This window comes from Pipra filicauda, unplaced genomic scaffold, assembly GCF_003945595.2.
Source record: "Pipra filicauda isolate LSUMZ 115617 unplaced genomic scaffold, ASM394559v2 scaffold262_size1072369_pilon, whole genome shotgun sequence".
NCBI lineage: Eukaryota > Metazoa > Chordata > Aves > Passeriformes > Pipridae > Pipra > Pipra filicauda.
Genome location: NW_024104379.1, coordinates 871,410 through 885,830, shown reverse-complemented (window position 1 = coordinate 885,830; position 14,421 = coordinate 871,410). Strand labels below are relative to the sequence as shown.

Below are 14,421 nucleotides of genomic sequence, written 5' to 3'. Positions count from 1 at the left end.
TCCCTCCGGATGCTTAGGCAGAACAGAGGCTGTTTTCCCTGTTTTTCTTGTAATGATATAAAAGGAGGAAACTACCCTTTGTTCCCACCCTCCTCTAAACTGTCCTTGAATGAGAGGATAATTATTTTTCTTTATGACTATTTCTTCTCAGGTGAATTCCACTTACTAGGTTACTACTAGCCTATCTGCTAACCTACAGCCACTCACAAGGATGAGACCTTGTCAAGGCCCAAGGACAGCGATGGAGACCATCAAGGGCCATTTATGCATTGCACAGCCAGCGGGGGGTGGGGAGGGCAGGGAAGCATCACTAGCAAAACTCAAGCATGTGCAGCTGGGGTTGCTGGCAAAGGCAGCAGTCCTTGAACCCCACCTGACCATCAAGTCTGTGGATGTGAGGCAGCACAGCAAGGGCAGGGACTCCCTGTGTCAGAGCAGTGCCAATAGCCAGGACAACCTGCTTAAGGCTGCTGAGGTGGTTAAGTAGGTCGGTTTAAGCTGTATCACTGTCTCTTGCTAGAGGGTTCACCACCTGACTGCTTGCTTTGGAAGGGAAGCATGTGATGGAGTGCCTTCTAAGGGGTTCCCATGGAAAGCCTCTGCTCAGCTCTTAGATAAGTAGCTTGTATCTGAAGGCACTGTTTATGTCTGAGTTAATTCCTCTCCCTTAGATGTTATGGAGGGATTTAAGCAGTTCATTCTATTCTCTCCCCATGGTGTTACCTGTGGGAACCCTGAAGGAAGCTGGGTGCTTCCTATCATGTAGGAAGCACCTATTCCTGTCTGATCGCTAAGTCAGCAAAAGCTGTGCAGCTACAGCTAAGGAAAATTCATCCTTGGGTTTTGGAAGGGAAAGCCAAGCTCACTGTTAATTAAAACAGGAAGCGTAGTTTTTTCTGTTAAGACACTGTAGATAGGACCCCACATGAGATCATGTCCTTGCTGTACAGTGGATTAGGAAGAAAACAAACAAGCACGTTGGGAAAAGCAAAGATTGCTCGTTATCAGCATTTCCTAGAAGACTGTCTACAGAGCAGACCATGAGACCCACAGGCGTGTCAGGAGAAACTAGACGCATAAGTCATGTCTTCAGGTGGATAATTCACTGGATCTGCACTTGTTACTTTGCTTTCCCATGGAAACAAATCTAATAAAAAAGGCTAATAAACCCATCAGGCTCCAGTCCTGCTGCCTTTACTAGAGTGAATTCTGAAGGGGCTGATTGTAGGACCAGCCAGGTTGGACAAAGAGGGTCAGAGACTGTTATGGCCCAATAAGCCGGTGAACAAAATCTTTCTGAGTGGTGGAGAGAGACTCTTGAATAGCACAGCTGAAAAAAAGCCTTTGAGAGTGAGCTCAGTGCTCATAGAGATTAAAGGAAGAGACTCCTGAGGATACCCCAACCATAAGACTGTGAGGTAGAACATATCACCCCAAAAAGCACAAACCCTAAGGTCACTGTGCTGGGAGGCTCACACCTCCCAGTGCCTTTCCTCCTGCCAGGTCTTTTCTGTCCCCTGCCTCCTGGAGATCCCTCTTTTGAGCATAAGGGCCTAAGTCTCAGCATCTGTGTCCATCTGTGCCTGCCTCCTGAAACAAGAGGAAAAACTGCATAAAAGTAGAAGAGGAAGGGTAGGAGTCAGCTATTTAGAAAAGCTAGATAAGACCCAGGAGACCCAGTCGGCAACTACTGAAAAGGAATGAGCATCATACCGCAGTGAAAACTGCTCAGCTTTTCTCACAGATGTTTCTGACAGATGTGTTCAATACCCCATGTCTCACTTCATTTGGCTCCCTTCTCATCTGTAAGCCAGGGATTTTGATTCAGACCCTTTCATCAGACCTTTTGCTGTCTGATGGCATTTTTCGTCCATCCCCAGGAGTCTGAGACTGGACAGACCTTTGAGAATAGACACCAAAAGAAGGAGGCCATACCACAGCTGACCAACTGATCTGTGAGCTGCCTTACCTTGAAATGTAACTTAAACTAAATGACACCAAGCAGAGAAGGTAAAGCTAGCTTCAATAAAAAGCAAATTCTGAGGTGAATGCTCCAGTAGCAGTGTTACTTGGTGAGAAAATCAAGTGTAGTGGAAAACATAATGAGATTAAATCATTCATATATCACTTGCCCTCTTTGAGTTGACATGGAAGAACAATCTTTTTTCTCTGATCCCATCTTGAGCTGAGAAATAGAAGGAAAAAAGCATCTTCCTTGAATAGAAGGAAGCATCCCTCCATGGCAGTGTGCACTTGCAACCCAGGAAGCCAACCATATCCTGGGCTGCATCAAAAGCATTGTGGCCAGCAGGTTGTGGGAGAGGATTCTACTCCACTCTTGTGAGACCCCATCTGGAGTGCTGCATCCAGTTATGGAACCCTCAATGTAATAAGGACATGGACCTGTTGGAGTGAGTCCGGAGGAGGCCATGTAGAGCTCCTCTCCTATGAAGAGGGCTGGAGCACCTCTCCTATGAAGACAGGCTGAGAGAGTTGGGATCGTTCAGTTTGGAGAACTGGCTGCGGGGAGACCTTTTTGCAGCCTTAAAGTACTTAAAGGGGGATACAGGAGAGATGAAGAGGAACTTTTTACAAGGGTATGTAGTGATACTACAAGGGGTAATGGCTTTAAACTGGAAGAGAGTACAAATATATTAGATATTAGGAACGAATTACTGTGAGGCACAGGAATAGGTTTTCCAGAGAAGTTGTGGATGCCTCATCTCTGGAATTGTTCAAGGCCAGGCTGGATGAGGCTTTGAGCAACCTGGTCTAGTGGAAGGTAAGTCCATGGCAGGGGAGTTGGAACAAGATGAGCTTTAGGGTCCCTTCTAACACAAACCACTCTGATTCTATGATCTCTTTTAAGCACTGTGATCTGACAAGGACTAGAACAATGGAATAAACATGGAGCCACAGAGTGAGCTTTTTAGACCCTGCTTTTCAGAGCAGGAGAGCACTTGAAGGCAAACTTCCTGGAGTTCTGCAGACCTGACAATGCAGCTATTCAAATTCAATGTGTGATGTTCTTTATAACTTGCAGCATGGCTGACTCATGTGGTATGTGTTGCATTTGAATGCATTTCATTGCACTGCTAACTGACTCTTAATTTATCCCTGATGGGTGGTCAAATAAAGTACGGCTTTGTAAATTATTACTATTAAAGATGCTGCCATGAGTTATTCTATACATTAAGTAAGCTGGGTTGAAGTAGACACAAATCATCCCTATGATCAAAGCTTTTCAAGTTCAAAATTTTGTTCAACCATGTTTTCTAGGAAGCTTTTGCTTTTACATCGATAATAAACTGTTATACTGAGGCCCTCAAGGAGCAGCAATTAGGCTTGAAATCACAGACAATGATTTTTTTGTGTTGGTACATATTGTACAGTGAGAAGATTTCAACTTGACACGCATGTTGCTCCTTCACACTTCAACACTCACTACTTCAGTGTCACTCCTCACTCTCTGTCTAGTTCCCTGTTCAAATAACCAACCTTGCATCCTGTTTCATAAAGCACTGTATCTTAGACCTGTCACTTTTTACCATGCACCATGACATTTCCCTTCCTTCTCACAACACTGTTGCACATGCCTGTGTTGTCTGCTTGGCTGTATGAATTTGGAAAGACTGTAACAGGTGCTGAGGTATGCAAAACCTCAGGAAATTTTTCTGTGCTCTTTTAACCCCATTAGGATGTTTTAAATGATGTGTAAGATGGCAGATTCTCAAAGTTATTAATCCTCTGACACCCACTGAAATGGGTGATATCTAAGCAGCTAGAAACCAATAAGGACCATAAACATTATCCTTTTGCACTCTTATAAATCTTTTTGTATGCTTACTCATATTTTCCAGACTGTCCTGGACTCTCACCTTTTATAAATCAATGCCCTGTTGGTTTGCACAACCCAAGACCTGAGCCAAAGAATCAACAGCTTGTTTTTCTTAATCTAAACTCTCAGTTAGAGTGAGGAGTCTACACAGACCCCTGCCTGAGTATTGTGTAAAGCTTTAAAATATTAAATCAACAGTCCTTCTGAATTCAACACTTCCCTTGTCCCCTCTTTTCCCTTTGAGTGACATAATACAGCATAGTCCCACAGCAGGAAGAGTTTGTGACTAGCAGCTGGATAAGCCTCCATAGCCACAAATTAAGGGCCCCAGGGCCTGAAGCAGAGAGAACTAGTCTGTTTTTGATCATGATCCAGCTTTGTTTTACCAACGATTTGTACTAAGCTCACAACTGAAGCAGCGCAGGCATCAACACAGTAGTTCAATTACTGGTTTGATCCCAAGGCACTGACATGGGCAAAGAAGGAGACACCAGCCTGCAAGCTCACCCTCAGGACTGGCCTTTCCCACCATCCACATTGTGAGTCTTCAGATGGGACTCATGTGGGTGCTCTGTGCATGCTCTGTGAGTTGGCATGCTGTAGGGAGTACATACAGAGGCTGTTTGGGAGGCCAAGGGATTCTGCCAGTCCTCCTTCAAGCTGTTCCTGCACAGCAGCATAGACCCCAGAAATTTCCACAGCTGTGGGAGGTGAGGATGTGGTGGCAGCCTGCAGCTGCTCAGGGGAAAGCACATTGGAGGCCTCTAAGTTGTGCAAGGCATGAGCAAAGCTGGGCTGAGGAACATGGGCTATCATGGGAGTCCTCACAGTTCCGAAGCAACATCTACATGAGGACAACCACATCTGTTAACCCTGGAAACACCAGGGATGCCACTGGGAATGCCACTGAACCAGCAGGATCAGTGTGGTGCAAAATGTGATAGGGGCTTCCTTTTTGCTCATGGCAATGTCATGAGATGTGAGATTCTTTTGGACCAGCACTCTCTGGAGACAGAAAGCTGGCAGACAAGCACCCTGCAAACTTCTCATGACTCTTTCCACCTAGGCTCACCATCAGATGTGTCAGATCTGGCTGTTTCTCCTTTTGTGGCCTGATCCACGCAGCTCACCTTGTCGCCTGTTTTATTCAAACATGGTAGTATCTGCACAGCAATGACAGTACTCCTAATTTTGCTGTGCTCCCGTATATTTTAGTTCTGAGTACAGATTGCCAAAAACTATTGTCAGTCCTAGCCTCCCTGTCCTTTCACCTGCAAAAACAGGTTATGCTGCAACAGGAAAAAGTTCCACCTCGATTTGAAGATCAACTTTTTGTCATAAAGTGAACAACCGTGGTCACAAGGCAGCTCCCAAGGCTCGGTTCAGCAGTTTCTCTCTGATCAGCAAAGCATTTAAGCACATGTTTACCTGAAGGTTGATGGTTATACCCCTTAGACCTTCCAGAGCTATGCTTTTCTGCCTCTGGTTTATGGAGCCCTAGAGACTCAGAAACTATTTCTAAGGGGACCTGAAAGGTACTTAAGAAGAGCAAGCTTCTCACCAAGAGGCTTGTTTGCTACAGAGAAGGTCCAGACTCCTGCTCAGGGAATGAACAGAGTGAGGACCACTGCCTAAGAGCAGGACAGGTTACCTGAGCTAGGCCTTGGGCTTTAAGAAGCTGTGGTGCAATCTCACCCAAAGGGCTGAGATCCCACCATCTCTAGGTATGTCTTCATGGTATCTTGCAAATCGGTGTTAACTTGTTCTGTAGCCAATCTGACAGGATGCAGTCAGCTCCAGACCCAACATGGAAGAGCGGTGGTGAGCAGGGCTGACTCCAAGCTAAGACATGATGTTCTGGGATGGGGATTAACACGAGCCTCCAGCTTAGGGTTCGTGTCCGCTGGTTTGGAGCAAAATCAGGACACGCATGTCTGCCTGCAGAATATCTAATGGATACTTCCTTAGCCTGAAAGCTGTGAAAAGCTTGGTGTTTCTTTTCTCCACCATCTGGACAGAAATTACATGAGCTGCCCATTTTTGCTGCAACAAAGCTTTTCTCACAATGCTGATCATGAATAGGCACCTGATTTCAGCCCTGAGGGCATTCTGCCCATTTCTTGCTTCAACCCCCCCATGCAGCCAAAGCAAAGAAGACTGCAAGTGGTAAACTAACCTGGGCCCATCCAATCTTACTAAGTAAATGTCCCATGTCTGCCCTTTATCGATCCATATGCAAATGTGCATATGAAGGTAGGTAATTCGTGCTGAGATTTGCTAAAAATATGTCTACCTCACCTTGTCTTTCAACTGGCCATTCAAATTACTTTCAGAAATCTATTATTTGCATTACCATTTTTATTTTCAGCACAAAGGGGATTTTTTTTCCCAGCCAGTCAAGTTACTGTCTACTTTTATAGAATAAATTGCTATAAATTAAGTTAGCAGCAGTATAAACAGAGGTAATAGATCCCTGTCTCTGTAGTGGCAGCTGACAGCATTATGGAAATGAAGAATGTCTATTTCTGAGTTTATTCTAATGCTGATGAGTTTGCACTGATGTTCGTCTCTCTCATTTCTCATTTTATCACCTCTAATGCAATGATTTCCCCCCCTGCAAGCTTCTCCTTCCTGAGGTTTGATTTAGTCAAGTAAATCCTAAAGGCTATTTTAAAAATGAGCTATAGGAAAAAGCTTAGAGTTGGCATAGTGGGTACCACTTAGGCTTTTGTTTGAATAACAAAACTTTGTTTCAAAATAATAAAAGTTGCTACAATTGAATGCATTCAGACCAATAAAAGTGTAATCCGTTTTCCCCTTGAAATATGCTCATAGTAAAAGAGAGCATGTATTTTTGCTTTAAATCTATTTCAAATTTCCAACTCCTGCTGAAGAACAGCATGGAGAAAGTGAAGTTGGAGGGACAATGACAAAGTGAAAATTTGCAGCTCCAAAACTGTGAGTGTTTGGGTGTGCAAACACATAAAATGGCCTCTTCTTCTGCTTACTACTTTTCCACAGCTCTGGCCATGTAAAAAAAGGCTTTTAAAATGTGTGGAGTAGAACCAATTTGAGGAATTCTTTCCGCAACCAAATTGTAATAGGAACACTGGTGGGAATAAGAATTAAGCCCTTTACCTTGTCAGAGTTTCCAGATGCACCAGCCCCCATCAATTAAAAAAAAAAATTGTAAATTACAGAGGTGACCTTGGAAGACCCTTCATCCAGGAACATGTTTGATGACCCTTAGCTTAGAAACCTCTATCTGCCTTTTGCAGAGCACAGAAGCACTTTTTGATTTTGTGAGAGTTTGGTAAAAGGGGTCTTGAAGTCTGTGACAAGAGCCATGTCTTTTCCGGTAGGTTTGAACACAGCTGTCTTGGTCCATCTCCAGAAGCAAAACTTCATTGAAAAGAGCTCTTTTAGGAGGAATAAAAGTGTGGGCTCCTTTTTTTAGTTGGTGGGGAGGAGGGTGATTTTCTATTAAAAAAACAAGCCAGAGGAATCACAATAACCTTTCCTTCTTCCTCCTGCCCTAGAGCTCAGCTTGTCATTGAAGCAGGCAGGGAGGGAGCTATTGAACCCACAAAGACCAGATCCTGACCACCAGAGGAAACTTTCTCCTGGTTTTGATACTGACATCTGAAGCGTTCCTGAAGACTGCTCTGGTTCAGTGAGGTTTCTTGGGAAAGCAGGCAAAACAACACTTGACGTGGCCAGCCAGGCTGCTTTCACGCCTGTGCACAAATCCATCACACTGCTATGGAATCTCAGAGTCTAATGGTTGTAGCTGGGAAACTGCCTGGAAATTATTCCTTTGCACAGGAAATTCCAGAATTGGGAAAGTTGAGGATTGCTCCAGACCAAAATTATTCTGCATCTTTTTATTCTCCAGTGTATAACTCTCCTCTTAGCATTTTGCTTTTATCATTTTACTGAGCAAAGCCAACTGCAACAGTGGAACGACAACAAATAGTGCCATCAACAAATTCCTACTATCCAGTTTCATACCTGAGCCACGGACTCAACCTCTGCTGTCCAGAGACAGTCTCTTCTCTTAGCCAAAGCTAAATTAGTTACCTTGCATTACCTTGGAGGATATAACTACCATAAGAACACAGCCATTAGTATGTGTATATACCAGTGTCTGCAAGCTACAAATTAGGGCAATTCTGGAGAAAAACAAGGAATCTGGAGAAAAAATAAGGAATCATCCATTAAAACCCAGCCTTTGTGGAGGCACAAAATGGAGAACATAAACCTCTTGCTCAGGAAGAGGTAAGTACTTTCTCAGTAGGTATAGCTGCCTTTGAATACCCTGCAAAGCTGGGAACTCTGGCTACAAGGTGCACCCCAGAGCATGCAGCTATGACCAGGAGTTAGGGCAAGAGGAGACCAGGAATGACTCTGCTGCCATCTGGTGATTTTGTAACCATTTGAGCTTAAGGAAAGATGCTGTGAATCTTGGCAGGTAGCACTAGCTTAGCAGTGCAGGATAATATATACATAACTGTGAACTGTAAAGAGAGGAATACGGTGAAAAATTCAGTGCTGGATGTCTTCAGCACGTAATGAACATAACGTTGTGTAGATCCACGTTCAGCCCAAAAGATATTGCTGAGACATTATTGTTAGTAGTGACCAGAGCAGGAACATTTAAGAAATGCTGCATTTGACATTTATGTGATCATTTGTCTCCTGGGAGCATTTCTTGACAACTTCTCAGAATCCAAGTATTACTTCTGTTCTGGAATATGGCAGGGCTCTGCTTTCCAGAATGGAAGAGTTTAAATAAAAATGCATTTGCGACTACAGAATTAACACAAGAATTAACACAAAAATTTATATCCTTGTTTAAAACTGTGCTCCCGTACTCCAAGAAACATGAAAGCAGGGATTCCCATCGCCTCCTTTTGTCATGGAAGGCAGTCCTTTTATCAGTCTTCTGTCTCTCCACTAAGCTCTCCTTTCTTGTTGTTTCACAAAAAAACCCCAGTGATTAGTGGTCATGTCTTCTCCTGTACTCTACCTTACGTGGTGCACATTTCCCATCCCTTCTCCATCTTTTCATAAATGTTTCAATCTTTTTTTATAGAGGAGTTTTCCCATGACCAGTCTCATCCCAGTGGTTTGACTCAAATGCCCTCTTCTTCTCCTTTGGAGTAGTTCTAAATTGAACTGAAAACTCTGGCTGAAGGCATAGCATCGATTTGCATAATAGCACTGCAATATCCCACATCCTATACATTTTGCTTCTCTTTAACCACCAATTTTGTCCACCCGCAGAAACTATTCATTTGCTGAATGTGTTGAAAATATGCAAATGCACTTAACAGAAATGGAAGAATGTCTGTTGCCTTTCTCCTTGTTAGATCTGAGACACTGTCCTCATCCTCCCACATATCAGAGCTTGTAATTTACCAGTGCTGTTTCCAGGACAAATGTGTCTAAAGAGTCCTGAACTTCAGCTCAGTAATAGGATTGCTAAATCCAAATATAGAATGATCCAAATAAATATATAGAGGTTTTAGCCCAGCCTTACTCATTTTACTAGAACATTGCTGTGGGGGTGTTTCGAGCTGTGCTAATTTGCAAATTTCTTGGTAATAATCATCTTTTCTTCAGGTTCCTTCAACTGGAAACTAATGCATTTCAAGAAGGAAAATGTGAAAAAAACCAGCAACAACTGAAATAGACTCAGTGGGGGAGGTTTTCAGATTTGTTTTTTATTTGGCCATTTATTTCTTCAGAAAAAGCAAGCAGCTCAACTAAATAAAAAACTCCTTGCTTATGAAATCTAGCAGACAATACAATGCTCTCAAGTGAGGTGGTAAAAGCTTCCATTACCTGAGACATTTAACCGTGAATTGAATTTAGCACGGCAAAACATCCCATTCTTTCTGTGCTCCAAGTGCAGCACAGGTACTCAATAGCCTCACCAGGCTGGTACTGTTAAAAAGAGAAATGAGTTATGACTGGGATACACACTGATACAATCTCTCTACTTCTCTCTACTTAAGTACACTAAGTGTTGCATCTCCTGCATAGAAACAAACAACAGCTTTCTTCTTTTTTTTTTCTTTTTTTTTTTTTTTGACACGCTCACAGTCTGAAATCATAACTAAAACCCACCAAACTCTTCCCCAGGTTTCTCATCAAAACAAATGTGGGGCACGCAGACTTACATGCCTCATTTGGAACCAGCCCTTCTTGGGAGAATAGTTTATCCTCCTTGTATAGTGTACAAGTGATCAGAGCACAGCCCAGGCACACAGCAAGTATTTGAGAATCACTGGGAGGCTGGTCGAAACTGTTTCTCAGGCTGTCACAGCTTCAGCATCCCCAGACAATGCTGAAAACCCTCAACTTCCATCTGGACAGCAATTAATGAAAGAAAAGAAGAAATTTCAAAATATTGCACGGTGCAGTGAGCAATGAGCTGAAAGAGCTTCCACTCCGGTTCATCTTGAAGCACCTCAACTTCTTCTGAAGGTTTCTGATGTGTGCCCTTGCACATATAAGCCAAATTACCAGGATAAATATCTTCCCTTTAATAAATGTTATAAAAATCTCCCATGTTTCTACCTCTGTAATTTCTTTCCATATTCTACTTGCAAATAATTCAAGTCGTATGATCTGTCTGGCATAATACAGCAAACAGTTAATTTTTCAGACAGTCAGAACTGGTACCAACCTAAATACAAATGCCTCCAGCATAATAGTGGTGGCCCAACCTGCAAGGTGCTATCATGGAGTGCTACCTACAGGCAACAACAGTCCGTCCTCCATATGACATGTGTTGCAGACACAGAGTAAACCTAGAGTTGAGTAGGCCCTGTTCTGGTCCCCAACAGGCCAGCAATAAGCTGCATGTGTTCTTTGTTTGTCACATCCTTCTGTGACTACTATTTAGGAGGGAGCTAGGAAAGCATGCCTTGTTTAGCCTAGCAAAATGAGAGATGAGTGGAGGTATGACAGCTCTCTATAAATACTTCTGAGCAGAAACAGCAACAAGAGACAATAATTATATTAGCAAAAATAAGATGTTGACACAAGAACAATTCAATGCAAGTTAACTATGAATACATTTAGGTTGGTAATCAGGAGATGGTCCCTAACCATCAGACAAAAGAGGTTCTGGAACAGTCTCCCACTGAGCATTGTGGGGGAATGAGATTACTTTTAAGATAAAGATCGATCAGTTTACAATAGGATTGAATGACAGTGGGCCTGCAATAGCAGGAAACAGCACTTGATGACCCAGATCATGTTGTCCTGTCCAGTGACTCTGAAAGCATCGCACAGTACCTGTCACATAAAACATATAAAATGTCCTGCAACGCCACCAGTTTCTCCCAACACACACCACTCTGCAATGCATGTGGGTGTACAAGGTACTTTTTGTTATTCCTTACCCAGTCTTCACACCAGTACATCTTATTGTTTTTGCTGTGCCTCAAAACTTAGTGAGTCCGGAGTCCTTTCCACATGTCACCTCTTGCCCATATTTTTGCAGCAGCTCCATAGACCATGGTACACCACGGTGACAAGGTTGGAATTACACCAGCTGGCATCTCAAGAATTCTGCAGGCAGTACTGTCCCGTTGCCAGCCTCTGCAAACTCCACTGCCACTTTCCAGCTGTTCAGGAAACAGCGAAATCTTCTCCTCTTCTGTTCTGATCTCCAGCTATGGCATCTGTAGCCAGAAGCAGAAGCAATATGCAGGCTTGGTCCACAGAAATAGCCATGACCCATCCACATTATTTGAAGACAAATTTTTGTAATACAGTAATTTCTGCTACACAGTACAGGACAGATGTCGACGCTGTGGGTCTGTCATAAACAAAAAACTGCAGAAATGAAGCACCACAGAGTAACAGGCTTTTGTCCTACAGTGAAGGATCATGCCACACTGTAGAGCAGTGTCAGTCTGACCTGTACAGAAGAGAGCTATTATGGAATAAGGTATGAGAGGAGGAAATTAAATAAATCAACAGATTCAAGGAAAAAAGGGAAAATGCCAATCAAGGATACAGATAAAGCTGAATGCCTGATGTTTTATGAGACCAGGGTTGTGAGGAATTACAGTCAGTAGAGGCCAGCAAGGTCTCCAGGGACCAGGCATGGAGGGAGAGCTCAGTGCTGAAAGCAGTGCAATAGGCCTTGCACGTCCCTGTGAAACTCAGATTAAACCATTCTACCTCCTTGGCAGGTGGTAAGAAGGGAGAGTTCAAAATCAGTGAAAAGAAGCAAATTCAATGCTGACTGATTGCCTGCATTTAGCCTTTCCTCTATGCATATCGCCCTGGTATGGTCCTTTTCCCTTTGCCTAATCATACCCACTCTGGACCCCACTAATCCTACTGTAACTCACCATACTTTTTCCTTACCAGATGGACATTCACTTCCCATCTCACCTTAGCTCTCTCCGAAGATGAATACAGAGGGTGCAGCACCAGGAGCAGGGGGAGAAGGTGTTGTCCCCACCGTGACAGATGCTGCGGCTCTGGGGAACATTCAGGCTGTTGTATTCACATTACAAATGAATGCACACACCCTTGTGGTTTCATTAATGACTATACTGAAAGATGAAGAGGCATGAAAATGAATGCATCCTGCAAGAAAACAAAGACAAATGGGAAGTAATTTAAGTAAAGCCTCGACACTGAAACAATGCACATAACAAATCTTTTGAAGTTTTGCTTCTCTAAGGAAGCAAGTTCTTGTATTCAAACAGGAGTCACCAGTCGTCTTTATAAATAAGAATAAGGAAAACTATATGGCTGAGACAACTGGCAAGCAAGCAAGCAAGGTCCATTACACCTAAAGTCCACTGCAACATCGTGGTCACTTCCTCCATATTCATAGCCATAAGCCTTTTAAAATGTATCTAGTTTTCATAGAACCTATTTAATTGTAACAAGCTGTCCTTCCTTTTTAAGAGCAGCTTGGTAGCTGGTGACATAGAAGTCTTGTAATGTGCACAGAGAAGAGTAACTCTCTTCTCTTCCTATGTTTGTGTAAAACAAAGCAGGCTTTTCATGGATAGGTGGAGATCAGAGGTTTTAATCTGAGCCCCATTTCAGTTAATGCCAAATCATCTTGGAATCTAGGAAAAAAATATGGAAAAATGGGACAGAAGTGGAAAGAGATTTATGAGTTACAAACTATAACAGGGAAAGTTGATAATTGTTCATCCAGCTCTGAGTGCTGTATTTAATTCAGTACATAACTTGTTTGTAAGTTTGTGCTCCTCTTATACTCATTGTACTTGAGACACAACAGAACTAAGTACTAAAAACCAATGAAACAAAAAAGAGTTACTAATCCTAGAAGCTTGGACTGTTGTTCAGTCGGGAGAAAACAAGCAGAGAAGGATACATGGTGGATAAAATGTGGGGAAAGCAAGACCATATAGGGAGGCTTCATGAGTGGTAAGCCCTTAGCACACAACTAATCTTGCATTAAGCATAGGAAACTATACATACATCCTAAAACATTCTGCACTGGCAAGAGCACGTTATACAGTATGTATCTCACAGACAAGAAGACACCTGAGGGAACATATCATGTACCATTGTGCAGTTTCTCTCCCTGGGATATAGGCAAAAAGAATGCAAGATACTCTGAGCAAAAGGAATACGCAATATTCACACAACAGTCTGAGACTGACTGAAGCTGCACTTCAGGCCTTAAAACCTATGGGGACTGTTTGATTTTCTGATTCACTCGCTATGACCTCTTATATTCCAGACTACAAAGAAAAAATTCTGTCAACTGTTAAGGATTTGAAGGGGTTGTGACTCTCTTAAATTTGCTATCAGCATTCTGACATTTTCCCCACCTGACCTATTTAATCTAGGTGTACACTCTAAAGGGATTCCTGGATTTTCTAGAAAACGGAAAGGCTAAGCTCTCTGATAGCACCCAAGAAATGCCAATGGTTTGTGCTGGTCGGTTCCCTTTATCAGCTCTGAAGAATGGATATGATTGCAACGAATTTTTCTGAACATTTCTTCACTGATGAAAAGTGCAGTAGGAGTGCAACATGTTATTGTTGTCACTATTACAATTATTATTATTATTATTATTATTATTATTATTATGATGTTTGTTCTGGGGGAGGAAAGGAGCATTGAAAGATCTCACCAGGGGAAGTCTGAATGATTGTGCTTCAGTGGCTTTATTGTGCAAGTATCCTGCTATATGCTCATTTTTGCAAATTCACCTGCAAATTCATTCTCTCTCCTCCACATACAGTCACTGACACAATCTAATACCTGTGAACCATCCAGCACTAAAAACATTAAACTGCAGGGGAGCTCAAATGCCTTCTCATTCTAGGGTGCAGAATATTAAACATACCATCCTTACATTTTACTAGCTATCATTACCAAATGCTTGCTATCATCAAATACCAGGCTAATTTAAGCTTTCCATTTTGAAAGCAATCTGAATCCCTGTTCCTTTGGGCTGTACCTGGCCTCTCCCAACCATGCTACCAGCTTCTTCTAACTTGCTCCCATTCTGTCTCCACCTGACCCACAAGCCAAGTGCTCCCAGGAGTTAACTGATGTTTCTG

At 42.7% G+C, this 14,421-nt stretch overlaps 1 long non-coding RNA gene across 3 annotated transcripts; it reads right to left on the bottom strand.

Annotated features, from left to right (window-relative positions):
• Positions 1 to 9,544: 9,544 nt before the first annotated feature.
• Positions 9,545 to 12,450, bottom strand: LOC120323437. Of its 3 annotated transcripts, none has more exons than XR_005563858.1 (2): positions 12,257 to 12,450; positions 9,545 to 11,789 (listed from the first exon to the last, which is right to left on the bottom strand). It is a non-coding gene; the product is annotated as an uncharacterized LOC120323437 (long non-coding RNA). The 3 variants fall into 3 exon arrangements; XR_005563856.1 differs by having other exon boundaries at positions 9,545 to 11,774; XR_005563857.1 differs by having other exon boundaries at positions 9,545 to 11,535.
• Between the last annotated feature and the right edge of the window lie 1,971 nt (positions 12,451 to 14,421).